The 16,903-nt window shown below is 40.9% G+C and overlaps 1 protein-coding gene across 2 annotated transcripts in view; it reads right to left on the reverse strand.

Annotated features, from left to right (window-relative positions):
* The window catches only part of PARVA (parvin alpha), a 188,524-nt gene that overhangs the window by 10,057 nt on the left and 161,564 nt on the right, over positions 1 to 16,903 (reverse strand). The gene's annotated exons all lie outside the window — the stretch shown is intronic.

Genomic DNA, 16,903 nt, shown 5'->3' on the forward strand with positions numbered 1-16,903 from the left:
TATCCATTCCATATATAATAGCTTATCTCTGCTAACCCAAACCTCCCATTCCATCCCTCTCCTAACCCCCTCCCCCTTGGCAAGCACAAGTCTGTTCTCTATGTCTGTGAGTCTGTTTATGTTTTGTAGATAGGTTCATTTGTGTCATATTTTAGATTCCACATATAAGTGATATCATATGGTATTTGTCTTTCTCTTTCTGACTTACTTCACTTAGTATGATAATCTCAAGTTGTATCCATGTTGCTGCAAATGGCATTATTTCGTTCTTTTTTAATGGCTGAATAGTATTCCATTGTACATATGTACAAAATAAAAATAAATAAATGGGACCTAATCAAACTTACAAGCTTTTGCACAGCAAAGGAAACTATAAAAAAAAAGAATCTTGTTAATCTTGTATCCTGCTACATTGCTGAATTCATTTATCAGTTCTAGTAGTTTTTTTGTGGGGTCTTTAGGGTTTTCTCTATACAGAATCATGACATCTGCATATAATGACAATTTTACCTTTTCCCTTCCAATTTGGATACCTTTTATTTCTTTTTCTCATCTGATGGCTCTGGCTGGCTAGGACTTTGCTGGTTTTGGTATCAGGATGAACGTGGCTTCCTAGAATGTCTTTGGGAGTGTTCCCTCCTCTTCAATTTTTTGGAAGAGTTTGAGAAGGATCGGTAAAAGTTCTTCTTTGTATGTTTGGTAGAATTCGCCTGTGAAGTCACCTGGTCCTGGACTTTTGTTTGTGGGGAGTTTTAAAATTACAGATTCTACTTCATCTCTAGTGATCAGTCTGTTCAAATTATCTGTTTCTTCTTGATTCAATTTTGGTGGGCTGTATGTTTCTAGAAACTTGTCCATTTCTTCTATGTTGTTAAATTTGTTGGCATATAATTGTTCATAGTATTCTCTTATGGTTTTCTGTATTTCTGTGGTATGGGTTGTTGTGTCTCCTTTTTCATTTCTTATTTTGTTTATTTTGGTTCTCTCTCTTTTCTTCTTGGTGAGCCTGGCTAGAGGTTTGTCAATCTTGTTTACCCTTTCAAAGAACCAGCTCTTGGTTTTATTGATTTTTTTCCTATTGTTTTTTAAAATTTAATTTTTCTTGGAGTATAGTTGATTTGCAATGTTGTGTTAGTTTCTGCTGTACAGCAAAGTGAATCAGTTATACGTATACATATATCCACTCTTTCTAAAATTCTTTTCCCATGTAGGTCATTACAGAGTATTGAGAAGAATTCCCCATGCTATACAGTAGGTCTTTTAGTTATCTACTTTATATGTAGTAGTGTGTATATGTCAATTCCAATCTGCCAGTTTATCCCTCCCCTCCTTTTCCCCCCTGGTAACCATAACTTTGTTTTCTACATCTGTGACTCTATTTCTGTGTTGTAAATAGGTTCATTTGTAACATTTTTTTAGATTCCACATATAAGCAATATATGATATTTGTTTTTCTCTGTCTGACTTACTTCACTCAGTATGAAAATCTCTAGGTCCATCCATGTTGCTGCAAATGACAGTCTTTCATTATTTTTTATGGCTGAGTAATATTCCATTGTGTGTGTATATATATATATATATATATATATATATATATATATATATATGTATATATATACACATACACACCACATCTTCTTTATCCATTCCTCTGTCGATGGACATTTAGGTTGCTTCCATGTCCTGGCTATTGTAAATTGTGCTGCAATGAACATAGGGGTGCATGTATCTTTTTGAATTATGGTTTTATTTGGGTATATGTCCAGGAGTGGGATTGCAGGATCATATGGTAGTTCTATTTTTAGTTTTTTAAGGAACCTCCATACTGTTCTCCATAATAGTTGTACCAATTACATTCTCACCAACAGTGTAGGAGGGTTCCCTTTTCTCCACATCCTCTCTAGCATTTACTATTTGTAGATTTTTTTGATGATGGTCATTCTGACCACTGTGAGGTGATACCTCATTGTAGTTTTGATTGGCATTTCTCTAATAATTAGTGATGTTGAGCATCTTTTCATGTGCTTTTTGGCCATCTGTATGTCTTCTTTGGAGAAACGTCTATTTAGATCTTCTGCCCATGTTTTGATTGGGTTTTTTGGTGTTTTTGGATATTGAGCTGCTTGAGCTGTTTGTATATTTTGGAGATTAATCCCTTGTCAGTTGCTTCCTTTGCAAATATTTTCTCCCATTCTGTGGGTTGTCTTTTTGTGTTTATGGTTTCCTTTGCTGTACAAAACCTTTTAAGTTTAATTAGGTCCCATTTGTTTATCTTTGTTTTAATTTTCATTACTCTATGAGGTGGATCAAAAAAAATCCTGCTGCGATTTATATCAGAGAATGTCTATTGTTTTTTTAACCTCTATTTTATTTATTTCATCTCTGATCTTTATTTCCTTCTGCTGACTTTAGGTTTTGTTTGTTCTTTTTTTCTAATTCTTTTAAGTGTAGGTTAGGTTGCTTACTTGATTTTTCTTGTTTTCTGAGAAAGGCATGTGTTGCTATGAACTTTCCTCTGAGAACTGCTCTTGCTGCACCCCAAAGATTTTGTATGGTGTGTTTTCACTGTCATTTGTCTCAAGGTATTTTTAAATTTCCTTTTTGATTTCATCGTTGATCCAGTGGTTTTTTAGTAGTATGTTGTTTAATTTCCATGTAATCATTTTTTCTCATTTCTTTTTCTGTGGTTGATTTCTAGTTTCATGCTGGTGTAGTCAGAAAAGATGTCCGAGATAATTTCTATACTCTTAAATTTGTTGAGGCTTGTTTTGTACCCTAGTCTGTGGTCAATCCTAGAGAATGTTCCATGTGCACTTGAAAAGAATGTGTATTCTGATGTAATGCCCTGAAAATATCAATTATGTATAACTGTTCTACTGTATCATTTAAGATCTGTTACCTTATTAATTTTCTGTCTAGAAGATCTGTCCATTGATGTGAATGGGGTGTTAAAGTCTCCTACTATTATTATATTACTGTCATTTTCTCTCCTTATGTCTGTTAGTATTTGTTTTATGTATTTGGGTGCTCCTATATTAGGTGCATGTATGTTGACAAGTGTACAATCCTCTTCCTGTATTGATCCTTTTATCATTATACAGTGTCCTTTATCTTTCTTTATGGCCTATGTTTTAAAGTCTCTTTTGTCTGATATGAGAATTGTAACCTCTGTTTTTTCATTCCCGTTTGCTTGAAATATCTTTTTCTATCCCCTCACTTTCAATCTATGTATATCCTTTGCCCTAAAGTGGGTCTCTTGTAGGCAGCATATTGTAGGCTCTTTTTTTAAAAATCCACTCTGCTGCTCTGTGTGTTTTGATTGGAGCATTGTGTCCATTGACATTTAAGGTAATTATTGATAGATATCTATTTATTGCCATTTTAACACTTTTTCCCATTGATTTTATATTTCTTCTTTGTCCCTTTCTTTTCTTTTTGTGGTTTGATGATTTTCTTTTGTATTATACTTATGTTCTCTTTTAAAATTTTTTTTCATGAATCTATTGTATGTTTTTGATTTGTGGTTACCCTGTTTTTGAAATATGTTAACCCCATCCTGTATCTATTCGCCTTAGACTGGTAGCCATATAGGCTCAAACACATTCTAGGAAATGAAATAAAAAGCTACATGTTCTTCCTCCCCCACATTTCATGATTTTGATGTCCTCATTTACATCTTCATGTTCATCCTTTTGCTGTTCATTGTGGTTATCACTTTCACAGAAATTTTTTGATTTTTTAAAAAAATCTTTGTACTCGCTTATTTATTAGGTGATTTGTTTTCCAATTGTGATTTTCTCTTTCCTATATATTCTTCTTTTCTATTTATAGGAGACCTTTTAATATTTCCTTTAGGATAGGTTTAGTATTGCTGTATTCTTTTAGTTTTGCTTTTCTGAGAAATTCTTTTTTTTTTTTTTTTTTTTTGCGGTACGCGGGCCTCTCACTGTTGTGGTCTCTCCCGTTGTGGAGCACAGGCTCCAGATGTGCAGGCTCAGCGGCCATGGCTCATGGGCCCAGCTGCTCCATGGCATGTGGGATCTTCTCGGACCGGGGCATGAACCCGTGTCCCCTGCATCGGCAGGCGGACTCTCAACCACTGCACCACCAGGGAAGCCCCTGAGAAATTCTTTATCTCTCCTTCTATTCTAAATGATAATTTTGCTGGGTAGAGTATCCTAGGTTGCAGATTTTTCCCTTTCTGGACTTTGAATATATTTTTTCCACTCCCTTCTAGCCTGCAACGTTTCTGTAGAGAAGTCAGCTGATAGCCTTATGTTCACTTGTAATGAACTCCGTGTTTTTCTTGCTGCCTTTAGAACTCTCTTTTTAACTTTTGCCATTTTTATTATAATATGTTTCAGTGTAGGTCTGTTTGGCTTTACCTTGTTTGGGACCCTCTGTGTTTCCTGTACCTGGATATGTTTCCTTCTTTAGGTTTGGGAAGTTTTCAGCCATAATATCCTCAAATACACTTTCAACCCCCTTTTCTCTTTCTTCCCCTTCTACAATCCCTATTATGCATAGATTGGCATACTTTATATTATCCCATAGGTCTCTTATATTGCTTTCATTTTTTTTTTAAATTGGTCTTTCTGTCTGCTGTCCTGTGTGATTTTCATTATTCTATCTTCCAGGTCACTTATTTGTTCTTCTGAATTATTTATTCTGCTATTCATTGCCTTTAGTCCAGTTTTTGTCTCGGCAAATGAGTTTTCTAATTTTTCTTGGTTCCTCTTTACAGTTTCTAGTTCCTTTCTGCAGTACTTTGCATTTCTGTTGATAGCCTTTCCTAATTCCTTCAGTATTTTCTTTATCTCCTTTTCAAAATTGGTGTCTTTCAGGCTGAAGGGATCTGTTTCATTGTTTATTCTTTCAGGGGAATTCTCTTGGTCTTTTAACTGGGAGTGGTTCCTCTGCTTCTTCATTTTACTTATACTTCTCTTATTCTGTGAATTTAGGAGAAACAATTATCTATTGAGGTCTTGGAAGGCTGTTTATATGTGGAAGTGCCCCTGTGTACCTTATGTGGGTTTAGTATTTTTGGTGCAAGGGCTGTTTTTAACATGGATGCCTGTCACCTCTTTCCTCAGTATGTGCTGGCCATTATCCCCTTAATAGGGAGTGTGTAGATGCAGCAGCTGGTGCCCAGTCATGGGGCTCTCAGCAGCGGTGGTGGCTCATGCACATTCTGAGAGCATGTGATGGGAATGGAAGCAGTTCACAACTGCTCCTGAAACGGGGCAGCGGCAGTGGCAGCTTGTGACTGCTCCTGTAGCTCCTGTAGGCAGTGTCCTGCCACCTGAGAGCACATGCAGGGAAAAAGAGTGTAATGGTGGGTCCCGCCCCTTCCCTTGCATGCCACCCGCACAATGGCTCCTTGCCTCTAAGGTGGCCCAGACTTCCTCTGCATACACCCTCAGGTGTGGTTGCACCAGACTCCAGCCCCTTCAGGCTGTTTCCATGCAGCCCATCCCAATACTCTCCCCAGGTCTGATCTCCGAAGCCCGAGCTTCTGCACCCAGCCCACGCTTGCCCTGGCAGGTGCACTGGGAAGAGGAGAGCATGGCACTGACCATCTGTGCAGGTCTCTCTGCATTCTTTCTGCTGCAAACTGGTTCTTGTATTCTCTTCCAAGGCTCTGAAGCTCTGTCCTGGCTGATGTCCCTACTGGTGAGGGGACTTCGCAGGGTGCAGGAAGCTTTGCTCTTTCAGAGCTCCCTCCCAGGAGTGCAGGTCCCATTCGGATTCCTTTCTCACTTTCTTTTTTTCTCTTTCTTTTTTCTTTTGTTCTACCTAGTTACATGGAGATTTTCTTGCCCTTTCAGAGGTCAGAGGTCTTCTGCCAGCATTTGGTAGATATTCTGTGAGAATCATTCCACATGTAGATGTACTTTTGATATATTTGTGGCAAGAGGTGAGCTTCACATCCTGCTACTCCACCATCTTAATTGCTCCTTTCTGCTGTCTTTTCTTTCTTTCTTTCTTTCTCCCTTTCTTTCTCTCTTTCTCTCTTTCTTTCTCTCTCTCTCTCTTCCCCTCTCCCCCTCCCTCCCTCCTTCCCTCCCTCCTTCCTTCCTTCCTTCCTCCCTTCTTTTATGGCTGCGTTGGGTCTTTGTTGCTGTGTGTGGGTTTTCTCTAGCTGTGGCGAGCAGGGTCTACTCTTCGTTGGGGTGCGCAGGCTTCTCACTGCAGTGGCTTCTCTTGTTGTGGAGTATGGGCTCTAGGCGTGTGGGCTTCAGTAGTTGTAGCACGTGGGCTCAGTAGTTGTGGCTTGCGGGCTCTAGAGAGCAGGCTCAGTAATTGTGGTGCATGGGCCTTGTTGCTCCATGGCATGTGGGATCTTCCTGGACCAGGGCTCGAACCCATGTCCCCTGCATTGGCAGGCGGATTCTTAACCACTGCACCACCAGGGAAGCCCTGCCCTATGTCTTGATTGGAGCATTTAGTCTATTGACATTTAAAGTGATTACTGATAGGTATGTACTTACTGCCATTTTGTTACTTGTTTTCTGGCTGTTTCTGTAGTTCTTCTCTGCTCTTTTCTTCTTTTAGTTTCTTCCCTTTTGGTTTGATGATTTTCTTCAGTGGTATGCTTGTGTTCCTTTCTCTCTAGCTTTTGTGTATCTATTGTAGGTTTTTGATTTGTGGTTACTATGGGGTTCATATATGTTGACCTATAACTATGTGTAACTGACAGTCAAAGTTCAAACACATTCTAAAAGATCTACATTTTTTTACTCCCCTCCCCAACATTTTGTTTTTGATGTCCTATTTTACATCTTCATGTGTATTCCTTCACTGTTTGTTGCAGTTAAAATTGATTTTACAATTTTTTTTGTTTTTTAATCTTCATGTTAGCTTATTTAATTGGTTGATCCTCATCCTTTACTATATATTTGCTTTACTAGTGGGATTTTTCCTTTCCTATAGATACTTCTTGTATTAGCCTTCTATTTTCCACTTAGAGAAGACTCTTTCTCTTAGGGTCATATTAGTATTGATGAACTCTTTAGTTTTGCTTGCCTGAGAAGTTCTGTATCTCTCCTTCAATTCTAAATGATAATTTTGCTGGGTAGAGTATCCTGGGTTGCAGGTTTTTCCCTTTCAGCACTTTAAATACAGCATACCACTCCCTTTTGGCCTGCAAAATTTCTGCAGAAAAATCAGCTGATAGCCTTATGGGTGTTCCCTGATATATATTACTCTCTTTTCCTTCTTGCTGCCTTTAGAATTCTCTCTTTAACTTTTGCCATTTTAATTATGATATGTCTTGGTGTGGGTCTGTTTGGGTTCATCTTGTTTGGAACCCTCTGTGCTTCCTGTACCTGGATATCTGTTTTCTTCTTCAGGTTCAGGAATTTTTCAGCCATAATTTCATCAAATACATTTTGGACACTTTTCTCCCTCTTCTCCATATGGGACCCCCCATAATCTGATTTTTTTTTTCATGCTTGATGTCCCAAAGGTCCCTTAAAGTTTTCTTATTTTTTAAAATTTCTTTTTATTCTTGCTGTTATGACTGGGTGATTTCCATTATTCTATCTTGCATATCACTTATACGTTCTTCTGTATTACCTAGTCTGCTGTTAATTCCTTCTAGCATCTTTTTCATTTATTGTATTCTTCAGTTCTGACTGGTACTTTTTTATATTTTCTAGTTCTTTATTGAAATTCTCACTGTATTAATCTATTTTTTCAGTAATCCATTTAGCATTCTTATTACTAATGCTTTGAACTCTTTATCTGATAAATTATTTATTTTCATTTCATTCGTTGTTTTTCAGGGGTTTTCTCTTGTTCTTTCAATTGAAACAAATTCCTCTATCTTCTCCTTTTGCTTAACTTTCTCTGTCTCTATGAGATTAGGTAAAACAGTTACCTACTCTGGTCTTGAATGGGTGTCCTTGTATGGGAGTGACCCTATACAGTCTGCATGTGCCCAGCAGCTTCGGTGGGAGAGCTGGATCTGACATGAGCATGAGTCACAGCTTCCCCCATGGTGTTCTGGCAGGTATCACATTGGTAGGAGGTGGGGCTGGAGATGAAGGGGCTAGATCCAGAGCTAGGTTTGAGCTGGGCCTTCTGCTCTGCTCAGTGGCTGATATCACCCTATTTGGAGCAAGGTTGGGTCCCAAGTTGCTGAAGCAGAAGCCCTGAGGGTAGGGTCTGAACTAGCTCTGTTCCCCCTAAGTGTGGGCTCTCCCCCTCCCATCACTGGCACCCTCATCTCAGAGCAGAGCAGAGCTGGATTGGGCACTCAGAGTGGGTCTGTGTGTGGGCCATGGCAGTTCCAGCCCTAGCTAGGGTTTCAGACTGCTTCTAATGCGCTACCTCCATAAGCACCAGTAATGGGTTCTCCTGCCCCTTTCAGATGCTGTTCTATGTCTAAGCCAGCTCCATCCCTCACAACTGAGCACTCCCCTTGGCCACAGCAGCCCTTGCCTTAGTGTGGAGCAGTATCGTGGAGCAAGTGGGGCTGGAGTGGGTACTCTGCTCAGGCTGGGGCAGTTGTGGGAAACCGGTCAGAGTCCCAAGCAGTTTCAGTCTGCTTCCTCCGCTTGTTTTGGGAGCTAGCAAGTGTGTGTGTGTGCTCTTCATGAGAAGAGTCTAGGTTTCTTACAGCTCTCCTATTAGTCCCACTGATTGTCAAACCTAAGGGAACTCGTCTACCTGGTGTTAGACCTCAGGGCTGGCGTGCTCAATATGTGGCTCAAACTGCTCCCTCCCCAGGGAGATCTCTGTCCAGGTAATCCCCCTCCTCTTCTGAGTCCCCTCCCAGGGGCACAGGTCCCTGATTACTTCTCTTCCCTTCCTACCCAATTCTGTGTGGATCTTTCTCACAGTATTGGTTGTACAAGAGTCTTTCTGCCAATCTCCAGTTAATTTTCAGTGAAAATTACTCCACATGTAGATGTATTTTTGGTCATGGGGCGGAGGTGAGCTCTGAATCCTTCTACTCTGCCATCTTGATATGTCTCCTCTGTTTTAATTTTAATGCCCACTGAAGTTTGAAGTCCATCTTCACTACAATGGGTTAAAGGCGTAAAGTCATTTAATGTCTCGGAATCAGTTTTCTCACTGGTAAAATTGGGTTTTATGAAAAACACCTGGAACATATGAAGGGCTCCCTAAATGGTAGTTTCCTTCCTACTTTCCCATCTTTGCCTAGTAGCAGAGCTGTTATGTATAGCTGTTAAAGCTATGCACTGCACAACTCCAGGGTGGTACCATTCACAAAGATTAAGCCCTGCTCCTTGGCAAATCTGAGTTGCTTCTTCCTACAGGTGATCACCATGAGGTGGGCCTGGTGAAGTGGGGGGGACTACAGTCAGAGACACTGCTTATTGTCTGTTCTTTTCAAGAAAACCAACAGCCACACAGGTAGTTCCAGGTAGGCCAGTGGGTAGGCCATCTCAGCTAGGAGAAGAGCTTTGGATTCCTGGGAATGATCTGTGACTCCCTGCAATATAGAGCCTCTTTAAAACTCTGGGCTAATAAATTAGGTGATTAGCAAGTTAGCACTGCTCTGATCACTTCTCTGTGCTGGCCCAGAGTCCCTTTCTGGGAGCATGCAGTCAGGATGGTAGGGCACCTGGATAGACAGCCAGAGCAGAGGCTGTCTGGCTGGCTGGGGCCAACGATGAGACAAATCAGACCCAAGACCACTCTGAGGAGAAAATGGCCTCTGGTCAAGGGGAAAGGGCTCTAGGTTTGCTCCTCTCACTCAGTGGCATTAGTGACAATTCCCATCCATCAGAGGACCATCTGAAATGAGTTTGTCGTTCTTTAAAAGATGCAGAAGTCTAGGAGGGAGAGGAACTCTGCTAATGCAGAAACCCAGGCTTTACACAAGGGGACGTGGCCATGCCCTCCATGGACCCATTTGGGCTACCCCAGCCTGTCTCAGCCCAGTCTGAGGCCCCTCCCTTCTCTGAAGTCTCTCCACCCCCATCTTTGAGTTCCCTGACCAAGGTGGGAAGAAACCTGGTGGCTCAGTGCCACCAGCCGGTGGGGGCTGGAATAAGTTGGGTGGCCACAGGCTGCCTACGCAGGGTAAGCCCAGCCCCCAAGATGTCCATCATGTTCCAGCCTCCATCCCACCTCCAATGGATGTAGCTCATCCTCAGTCTCTGCCTCGCTCTCCTGTTTACTCCCTATTCCCCACTGAGACAGAATCCATCCTTTGGTCTGGGTCATTTTCGTGGTGGCCTGCTACCCTATCTGGTGATTTTGCCATATTCTTTACATATTAAAATTTTTTTATATGACAAGCATCCAGAAAAGTACATTCAACATATATATGTTCAGTTTTAAATACTTTTAAGGGAACCCTCACGTAACCACCACCCATGTCTCAGGTACGAACATTGTCAGTACCCTAGAAGCACCCCCTTCCTCTCTGCATTCAGGTCACAACCCTCTCTCACCCTTCAAACATAACCATAATCCTCACTTTTATCGTGATCACCTCCTTGCTCTTCTTCATAGTTTCACCAGCAACATATGCACCTTTAAACAGCAGACTGTAGTTTTGTCTATTTTTACACTTTATATAAATACTTATACTATGCATATTACTTTGTGATTTTATTTTACTCAAAATTATGTTTATAGGATTCATCCTTTAAACAATTTCATTGAGGTATAATTTAGTTTTATTGAGCTATAATTATTCTAGTATATTCTGTCATTTTTCAAGAATGCTTCTCAATCTGTTATCTACTTCTGGTAAATATTCAGTGCCTTGAAATGCCTGTTTTTGATCATTTTGTCCAGTTTTACACTTGCTTTTTTTGCAGAGGATAATCACTGACCTCTTCATGCTACAGTAACTAGAAGTCTCTCATGCAATTTCTCAGTTCATTCTTTCTTATTGTTGCCATTGTGTAATAATCCATGGTATGAATATACTCCAATTTATTTAGCTTGTTCCCTGGGGATGCACTTTCCAGTTTAGTCTATCATGGATATTTTTGGACTAGGGTTCTAGTATGGACATGCATACTTATGAGTGGAATTGCTGGTCATAGGGTGTATTAGTTTTCTATTGCTGCTTTAACATGTTACCACAAATTTGGTGGCTTAAAACAATCCAAATTTATTATCTTATAGTTCTAAAGGTCAGAGTCCAAAATGTGTCTCACTGGGATAAAATCAAGGTACCAGCAGGGTTGTGTTCACTTCTGGAGACACTAGGGGAGAATCTGTTTTCTTGCTTTTTCTAGCTTCTAGGGGCTACCAGCATTCTTTGGCTCATGGCCCCCTTTCATCTTCAAAGCCATCAACGGCTGGTTGAATCTTTCTCATGCTACATCATTCTGATGAATCTTCTGCTTCCCTCTTCTCTTGTGATTACACTGGAACCACCCAGATGACCCAAGGTAATCTCTCCAGCTCAAGATCCTCAACTTAATCACATCTGTAAAGTCCCTTTTACCATGTAAGTTATTAACAGGTCCCAGGGATTAGGATGTGGACATTTTGGGGCAGGCCATCATTCTGCATTTAATACGACAGTGGTATTACAAATATTAAATGTATTGATAAGGACAAACAGAAACAGCAGTTTTTGTACGTCCTTGTTAATACTTGATATTATCAGAGTTTAAAATTTTTGCCACTGGTCTGTACACTATCCCTAAGGGAATGGGGAAGGGAAGTTGAACCATTTCCCATATTTCCAGCCACTGACCAAATCATTCCACAAATAGTATTGATCATCTACAACTAAGCTGCCTTCACCTGCCTGGATTTTCAGCATTGTTTTAAGTAGCTTGGTCCCAGCTATTTGACTCCTTGTATTTTAGATATTCCATCAGCCTGCTGGCTGTCTTACATGCAGACTTCATTCCTGCCTTGTAGTAAGTTTCTTCTAGTCCCCACCTGTCTGTTGTGCTGGGGTCTTAACCATACTCAATGATGAGTCTACTTGAATGATGATAACAGGGTAGGCATATGCATTTGAAGACACATGGTATGATACCCTAAATAGAAAGCCACCAGCTTCCTGCCAATATGTCAACTGCTCCACTGGCCATGAACTTGCTGCTAACACTTGGCTTACACTAATTGGGGTACTAGAAGGTTATGAAGCCTGGGCAGCAAAAGTCATCTGAGATGGAAACCTAAAGTTTCCAGGGGATTTCAAGGTATAACAGAGCTTTGAGTATCAAACAGCATGGCAGAGGATGCATTTTCCTGACCTTAAAAACATTTGCCATGAAAAATGCCTCTACCACATCCAGTTTGATGTTGAAACACCCTCAAAGAATTACCCAGATTAGCCCCTTTTGAAAGTCTGCAGCATTTACTACTGAATTTCACCTCCCAGTTAGAAGCAGAGAAACAAGAATGCTGGGGTATACCTCTCACCAAGTATGGTCTCACAAAATACCATTTCAATTCTCCTTTATGCACTGGAAATTTTCAGCATGGGCATGGTGCCCAGTATAATAGCAAATAAAACAGATGTGTTTTTCCATTCATATTGGTCAGGAAATTTCATATTAAGCAGTTTAATATTTATACAAGAAATGTCATCTGTATACTGAAATATCCCTATAAATTAATCGATATTGGGAAAACTATCTTAAGGGAAATAAATGCTTGAAAACTGAAGTATCAGAAGAAGTACTTCCAATCTGTAACCAGAAAGTTTCACATTAAGCAGTTCAAGAAAACAGACACAGAAATGCTGGCCGGACTATCCTGCTATGTCTCTCCTACCCAGAAGCAGGGTGCTTATCAGCTGGCCACAGGACACTCAGGGTCTACTTCTAAAGGCATTAGGATGGCTACAGTGGCCTTGCAGGGAGACAACCCCGTGAGGGACAGCAGCCTTGCTAGAGGTCCTCCTCTGGCAGTGACCAGGTGCTTAGAACAAGGTGATGATAAATGACACTAAGGGATTGGCTTTTGTTGACCAGAGCTGATAGTTACTGAGGTCTGGAAAGAGTCATGAGACAGGGACCAACCAACGTCTTCACAATTGACCTCTCTCCTCCAGTCTTCCTGCTTTCTTCACCAGCTTCATGAGCAAAGGCATTCCCACAAGATATTGTCCCTAACCCTTCTCTTTTCTCTACATGCTTTCCTGTTATACACCAAGAGACAATGGAACAAGTGGGAGACTTGCAGTGATATAACCACAGCCCTGATCTTCTACTCAAACTCCAGTTCCGCTTGTGCCAATGCCTAGGTGTCAACCTCGAGGTTTCCAAAGCTCACACTCTTATGTCCCCTCCCAAGCTTGTTTTTCCTCCTAGGTTCCCCAGTACTACTGATGGTGCCCCACATCTAAATATCTGTTCTTCACACTGCCTTCCAAGTCATCTCTCTGGAATAGAGCTCTGATTACATCACTCACCTGCTCAAGAAACTTCCATGACTCCTACTGACTACAGAATCAAGTCCAAACTTGCTGCCTTAGCATCAAGTCCCTCCAGGACTTGCTTCACTGTAATCAACGATTATTCAATTCATACTCTTAATATTCCAGGCAAATAGGTAACTGCTATATACTCATTATTAGGTGTCAGGTGCTGTGCATCAGACATCATCACATTTAATCATATAATGTGCATGTCCCTAGGATTTCCACTTTTATAGACATGAAAAATATGACCAGTAAGTTGCCCAAGGCTGGTGGGGTAGGGCCTGGACCAAGGTCTGTCATGGCTTAGCCACATGCTTGGTTGTCTCATAAGCTAAGCCCTTCCCCATTCCCCAGGCAGGACATTTGCTCACATGGCCATCCTGTCTGGGATGCTTACTCCTCTATCCTAATGTCTAAATACAAAAGCCCTGGGGGAGAGGAGACAAGATGGAGGAGTAGAAGGACATGAGCTCACCTCCTCTTACGGAAACACCAAAATCACAACTAACTGCTGAATAACCACCAACAAAAAAATGTTGCAACGTACCAAAAAAGATACCCTACATCCAAAGACAAAGAAGAAGCCACAATGAGATGGTAAGAGGGGTGTAATCATGATAAAAGCAAATCCCATACATGCTGGGTGGGTGACCCACAAACTGGAAAATAATTATATAACAGAAGTTCTCCTACAGGAGTGAAAGTTCTGAGCCTCACATCAGGCTCCCCAGCCTGAGGATCTGGCAATAGGAGGAGGAGCCCCCAGGGACTCTAGCTTTGAAGGCCAGCAGGGTTTGATCACAGGAATTCCACAGGACTGGGAGAAACAGAAACTCCACTCTTGGAGGGTGCACACAGGGTCTCGAGCGCACCAGGAACCAGGGTAAAAAGCAGTGACCACATTAAGAGACTGGGCCAGACTTACCTGCTAGTATTGGAGGGTCTCCTGCAGAGGTGGGGAATGGCTGTGGCTCACTGCGGGGACAAGGACACTAGTGGCAGCAGTTCTGGGGAGTACTCATTGGTGTGAGCCCTCTTGGAGGACACCATTTTCTCACCAAGACCTGGCCCCACCCAACAGCCTCTAGGCTCCAGTGCTGGGACAACTCAGGCCAAACAACCAACAGGGTGGGAACACAGCCCCACCCATCAGCAGACAGGCTGCTTAAAGTCTTCCTGAGTAGACGGCTGCCCAATAAACACACCCCCTGACACGGCCCTCCCCATCAGAGGGACAAGATCCAGCTCCACCCACCAGTGGGCAGGTACCAGTCCTTCCCACCAGGAAGCCTGCAGAAGCTTCTTAGACAGCCTCATTCATCAGGGGGCTGGCAGCAGAAGCAAGAAATACAGCCCTGCATCTTGCAGAACAGGAATTGCAATCACAAAAAGTTAGACAAAATGAGAGGGCAGGGGAATATGTCCCAGATGAAGGAAAAAGATAAAACCCCAGAAGAATAACTAGTGAAGTAGAGATACACAATCTACCTGAAAAAGAATTCAGAGTAATGATAGTAAAGATGATCCAAGATCTTGGAAAAAGAATGGTGGCACAGATCGAGACAATATAAGAAGTGTTTAACAAAGACCTAGAAGAGCTAAAGAACAAACAAACAGTTGAACAATACAGTAAGTGAAATAAAGAATACACTAGAAGGAATCAATAGCAGAATAACTGAGGCAGAAGAACAGATAAGTGACTTGGAAGACAGAATGGTGGAAATCACTGCCATGGAACAGAATAAAGAAAAAAGAGTGAAAAGGAATGAGGACAGTCTAAGAGACCTCTGGGACAACATTAAATGCAGCAACATTCACATTATAGGGGTCTCAGAAGGAGAAGAGACAGAGAGAAAGGGCCTGAGAAAATATTTGAAGAGATAATAGCTGAAAACTTCCCTAACATGGGAGGGGAAACAGTAACCCAAGTCCAGGAAGCACACAGAGTCCCAGGCAGGATAAACCCAAGGAGGAACACACTGAGACACATAGTAATCAAACTGACAAAAGTTAAAGACAAAGAAAATATATTAAAAGCAATAAGGGAAAAGCAGCAAATAATGTACAAGGGAACTCTCATAAGGTTATCAGCTGATTTCTTGGCAGAAACTCTGCAGGCCAGAAGGGAGTGGCATGATGTATTTATCAGGCTCTCTAACTTCAGACTATACTACAAAGCTACAATCATCAAAACAGTGGGGTACTGGCACAAAAACAGACATATAGATCAATGGAACAGGATAGAAAGCCCAGAAATAAACCCATGCACCTATGGTTAATTAATCTGTGACAAAGGAGGCAAGACTATACAATGGAGAAAAGACAACCTCTTCAATAAATGATGCTGGGAAAACTGGACAGCTACATGTAAAAAAATGAAATTAGAACATTCCTAACACCATACACAAAAATAAACTCAAATGGACTAAAGATCTAAATTTAAGACCAGATATTATAAAACTCTTAGAGGAAAATATAGGCAGAATGCTCTTTGACATAAATCACAGCAATGCCTTTTTTGATCTGTTTCCTAGAGTAATGGAAATAAAAACAAAAATAAACAAATGGGACCTAATTAAACTCAAAAGCTTTTGCACAGAAACAGAAACCATAAACAAAACGAAAAGACAAAGAAAAGACAAAGAATGGGAGAAAACATTTGCAAATGATGTGACCAACAAGGGATTAATCTCTAAAATTTACAAATAGCTCATGTGGTTCAACATCAAAAAAACAAACAACAGAATCAAAACATGGGCAGAAGAACTAAATAGACATTTCTACAAAGAAGATATACAGATGGCCAAGAGGCACATGAAAAGATGCTCAACATCACTAATTATTAGAGAAATGCAAATCAAAACTACAATGAGATATCACCTCATACCAGTCACAATGGCCATCATCAAAAAGTCTACAAACAATAAATGCTGGAGAGGGTGTGGAGAAAAGGGAGCCCTCCTACACTGTTGGTGGGAATGTAACTTGGTACAGCCACTATGGAGAACAGTGTTCCTTAAGAAACTAAAAATAGTGCTACCATATGATCCAGCAATCCCACTCCTGGGCATATATATGGAGAAAAACATGGTTCAAAAGGATACGTGTACCCCAATGTTCACTGCAGCACTGTTTACAATAGCCCAGACCTGGAAGCAACCTCAATGTCCATCGACAGATGAATGGATAAGGAAGATGTGGTACATATATACAATGGAATATTACTCAGCCATTAAAAAGAATGAAATAATGCCATTTGCAGCAACATGGATGGACCTGGAGACTATACTAAGTGAAGTAAGTCAGACAAAGACAAATATCATATGATATCGCTTATGTGCGGAATCTAAAAAAATTATACAAATGAACTTATTTACAAAACAGAAACAGACCCACAGACTTAGAGAATGAACTTATGGTTACCAGGGGAAGGGTGGAGGGAAGGGATAGATTGGGAGATTGGGATTGACATGTACACACTGCTATATTTAAAATAGATACCAAACAAGGACCTACTGTATAGCA

This window comes from Mesoplodon bidens (assembly GCF_964165515.1).
Source record: "Mesoplodon bidens genome assembly, chromosome: 7".
NCBI classification, from domain to species: domain Eukaryota; kingdom Metazoa; phylum Chordata; class Mammalia; order Artiodactyla; family Ziphiidae; genus Mesoplodon; species Mesoplodon bidens.